Below are 5,119 nucleotides of genomic sequence, written 5' to 3'. Positions count from 1 at the left end.
CTTGCGCAGAAAATATTTGGTTGAGCAAACCCAGAGTTTGCTGTTCAGGTAGTTGGTTTCAGACGATCCAGCAGGTGAAGAAGTTGGATGTGGAGGTCCTGGGCTGGCGTGGTTACATGTGGTCTGAGATTGTGAGCCCCGTTGTACCTACTGCCAAGTTCTCTAAAACAATGTTTTGGTAAATAAATTGAATGTTAATTTTGATAAATTAACATTCAATGCTCTGGTAACAGCTCTGGTGGACATTATTGCAGTCTGTGGCATTGTGTGTGACAAAGCTGCACATTTTAGAGTGTCCTTTAATTCTCCCCAGTACAAGGTGCACCTGTGTAATGATCATACTGTTTAATCGGCTTCTTGATATGCCACACCTGTCACGTTTTCTTGGCAAAGAAAAAATGGTCATTAACAGGGATGTTAACAAATTTATGCACAAACTTCGAGAGAAATAAGCGTTTAATGCGTATGGAAAATGTCTGGGATCTCATGAAACACGGACCAACACTTTACGTGTTGTGTTCATATTTTTGTTTTAGTGTAGTAATAAGTACACCATCATGCTTTTGGGACGTGCGTCTTTTCAGATTCCACAATGATTCTTTGGTGGTGGACACAACATCATCGCACTCCCTCTCGTGCTCTTGGTCCACATCTTTGTAAGTTACCTTGATTTTGCACCTGTGTGTATTATCAGTTTCTTAATGAAAATATTTAGCGAACTCCATGACAGTAGCTAAAGCAAGGGACTATTAGCAGCACACAAATAGACTACAAATTCATGCCCGGAGCTCGTGAAGTGAGCACTACTGGAGCAAAATTGGAGCGGGCCAGAAGGCAGACGCGCCAGCCTTTGGGAATCTAGCTCCACGCTCCAGTCAAATTGGGCACGATAAGCTCCTCGCTCCTCTCTGCTCACATATGCTGGCCCATACAAACCAATGGAAGTATGGAGGTCATTTTGTGACAAACAAAAATAAGGTGTTACATACATGTAAAAAAAAATATATATAAAAAAATACAGTACCAGTTAAAAGTTTGGACACACCTACTCATTCAAGGGTGTCTATTTGAAGAATTTGTTTAAAACTTTTTTGGTTACTACATGATTCCATATGTGTTATTTCACAGTATTAATGTCTTCACTATTATTCTACAATGTAGAAAATATTTTAAAAAATAAAGAAAAACCCTGGAATGAGTAGGTGTGTCCAAACTTGAGACTGGTACTGTATACATATATACAGTGCATTCAGAAAGTATTCAGACCTCTTCACTTTTTTCACATTTTATTACGTTACGGCCTGATTCTCTGGTCTGATGAAACCAAGATTAAACTCTTTAGCCTGAATGCTAAGCGTCACGGCCTGAAGAAACCTTTCCCTACGGTAAAGCATGTTGGTGGCAGCATCATGCTATGAGGATGTTTTTCAGCAACTGGAACTGGGAGACTTGTCAGGATTGAGGGAAAGATGAATAGAGCAAAGTACAGCTAGATCCATGATGAAAACCTGCTCCAAAGTGCTCAGGACCTCAGACTGGGGTGAACGTTCATTTCCCAACAGGACAACAACCCTAAGCACACAGCCTTGACAACGCAGGAGTGGCTTCGGGACAAGTCTCTGAATGTCCTTGAGTGGCCCAGCCAGAGCCCGGACTTGAACCCGATCGAACATCTCTGGAGAGACCTGAAAGAAGCTGTGCAGCGACGTTCCCCATCCAATCTGACAGAGTTATTGAGTATCTGCAGAGAATAATGGGAGAAACTCCCCAAATACAGGTGTGACAAACTTGTAGTGTCATCCCCGAGAAGACAAGAGGCTGTAATCGCTGCCAAAGGTGCTTCAACAAAGTACTGAGTAAGGGTCTGAATACTTATGTAAATGTGATATTTCCATTTTTTGTTTTTATACAGTTGCAAAAGAAAAACTTAAGCAATTTTAGAATAAGGCTTTAAAGTAACAAAATATGGAAAAATGAAGGGGTCTGAATACTCTCCCAGCATCCCGGAGTCGCCTCTTCACTGTTGACATTGAGACTGGTGTTTTGCGGGTACTATTTAATAAAGCTGCTAGTTGAGGACTTGTGAGGCATCTGTTTCTCAAACTAGACACTCCAATGTACTTGTCCTCTTGCTCAGTTGTGCACCGGGGAATCCCACTCCTCTTTCTATTCTGGTTAGAGCCAGGTTGCGCTGTTCTGTGAAGGGAGTAGCACACAGCGCTGTACGAGATCTTCAGTTTCTTGGCAATTTCTCGCATAAAATAGCCTTCATTTCTCAGAACAAGAATAGACTGACGAGTTTCAGAAGAAAGGGCTTTGTTTCTGGCCATTTTGAGCCTGTAATCGAACCCACAAGTGCTGATGCTCTAGACACTCAACTAGTCTTCAGAAGGCCAGTTTTATTGCTTCTTTAATCAGGACAACAGTTTTCAGCTCTGTGCTAACATAATTGCAAAAGGGTTTTCTAATGATCAATTAGCCTTTTAAAATGATAAACTTGGATTAGCTAACACAACGTACAATTGGAACACAGGAGTAATAGTTGCTGATATTGGGCCTCTGTATACCTACGTAGATATTCCATTAAAAAATCAGCCGTTTCCAGCTACAATAGTCATTTACAACATTATCAATGCCTACACTGTATTTCTGATCAATTTGATGTTACTTTAATGAACAAAAAATGTGCTTTTCTTTCAAACCCAGGATTTTCTTAATGGTGTTGTTGGGTCCATGGGCCACTGCCGAAGCAACCGGGGATGCCTCAGCTGCCTCATCAGGCTTCCATGCCTCAGCTGGCTCGAGAACCTAGGTTTGGCTCGTCAGGCTTCCATTGCCAAAGCTACCGGAGATGCTTCAGCTAGCTCGTCAGGCTTTCAAGCCTCAGCTGGCTCGACAGGTTCTCAAGCCTCTGTTGGCTCATCAGGCTTCCATTGGTGAAGCTCCTAGGGATGTCTCAGCCGATTAGTCAGGTTCTCAAGCCTCGGTTGGCTCATCAGGCTTCCAGTGGTGAAGCTCCTAGGGATGTCTCAGCCGATTAGTCAGGTTCTCAAGCCTCGGTTGGCTCATCAGGCTTCCATTGGTGAAGCTCCTAGGGATGTCTCAGCCGATTAGTCAGGTTCTCAAGCCTCAGTCGGCTCGTCAGGCTCCCGTGCCTCAGCCGGCTCGACAGTTTCCCGTGCCTCAGCAGAGCAACCGGCACGCTCCTGGGCCCCAGGACCATCCCTCTGGTCGGCGTCCTGCGGCTTGAGCAGCATGTCAGGGAGGGGGTACTGTCACGCCTACTCCCGCTCCCCCTCTCTGGCGCTCATTGTCGCCAGTTTTCTCATTATTACGCACACCTATCACCATCGTTATGCGCACCTGCTCCTCATGAGACTCACCTGGACTCAATCACCTTCCTGATTACCTCCCCTAAATCTGTCACTCCTTTTGGTTCTTTCCTCAGGCGTAATTGATTCTGTTTCAGTTCCTGTGTTTGTCTGTATGTTGGCCGATTAGGCCTGGCTCGCAGTCGGCGTTCCAATTAATCCCAAAGGTATTGGATGGTGTTGAGGTCAGGGCTCTGTGCAGGCCAGTCAAGTTCTTCCGCACCAATCTCGACGAAGCATTTCTGTATCGACCTTACTTTGTGCACGGGGGCATTGGCTCGGAAGAAATTCATTTGACTAGAAAATGACGTTCACCGGCACACAGCCACAAACACAACACTCCAGACTTTTGAACAGGTGGAAACAAATACCCTCCTGTTGGAATTACATGGTAAAAAAGAATTTGATGATAGAAACAGATGCTTGATAGCTGAAATATTTTCAGTCAGGGAAAATTGTCCTGTAAATGACATAAAGTAGTTATTCTCAACAGATTACTGTCACAACTGTTCCTAAAAAAAGGGATTTCAATCAACAAAGCTCACAATCCAGGATCTCTTGGCTGAGAGTTGAGGAAAGACTGACTGCATCGCTTCTTGTTTTAATAACAAACAATCATGTGTTTTATTTGCATAGTCAACTTACACACAGCACTGACACACACGCCACCAGACGTCTTTTCACAGTCCCCAGGTCCAGAACAAATTCAAGGAAACGTACAGTATTATACAGAGCTGTGATTGCATGTAACTCCCTTCCATCTCATATAGCACTAGTTAACAGCAAACCTGGTTTAATAAAACAAATATAGCAACACCTCACAATGCCTTTCCCCATGTGACCTACTTTTTGTGCGTATGTACTGACATGTATGTGTAACTGATAGATACACACACTACATGTTCATGTTCTTAAATGTATGTAAATTGTAAAGTCTTTGGCCTATAATGCCTTTTTCGTTGTGTCAGACTCCGGTAAGATTTGCTGTTGCCATTGGCTTTGGCTAATGAATCTCCAATCCCTTTCCATTCCTAATGGGGATCCATTATATATTTATTTTCCAAGTTAATCACCAACCATCTATCTCCACCATACTGTGGGAGATCAAATCAAATGGATACCAAATGCTGTCACGACTGCAGTTTGGTAAAAGCCAGACAATTGCCTTTTACTAAACTCCATTAAGCTCTTATTTTCCCATTGTAATCTTCTGAAAAGGACACATCAGTTTGACAGCCTTCATCATAGTTAAATGAAGAGACCTTTTTTTCTGCTGTGTGATGCTGCAACAGTCCTAGCTGCTCTTTAGCTTTAGTCCTGCTAAACACAACAGCTGTCCTCTGGAGCCCCAATCCCCAAGCCTGCACATTGAGCCTGGGCTTGGATCCATGTGACCCACTAAGAACTTAACACCAGCCAGCCTGCAGGCCCAGGCCCTCAGCTGAGGCTTCAGGGGGAGAAGAGAGGACAGGGAGGCGGAGAGGACAGAAATCTGCATCCAGATGCACCTCGACCTGGGCCAAGACAAGTTCACAACTTTGGATGCACTTTGTGTCATGAAAGAGCTGCCAGCTGAGGTAAAAGAGGCAGTCTATCACTACTTTGAGGACAATACAGTGCCACTGACACGGCCTGCAACGAAAACATGCGGTCTCTCCTTCACTGCAGCCGAGGTGAGTAAGACATTTAAACGTGTTAACCCTCGCAAGGCTGCAGGCCCAGACGGCATCCCCAGCCGCGCCCTCAGA

Source organism: Oncorhynchus nerka, linkage group LG13, assembly GCF_034236695.1.
Source record: "Oncorhynchus nerka isolate Pitt River linkage group LG13, Oner_Uvic_2.0, whole genome shotgun sequence".
Classification (NCBI taxonomy): domain Eukaryota; kingdom Metazoa; phylum Chordata; class Actinopteri; order Salmoniformes; family Salmonidae; genus Oncorhynchus; species Oncorhynchus nerka.
The sequence above is the reverse complement of the archived record's forward strand: the minus strand, read 5'-3'. Positions refer to the sequence as shown.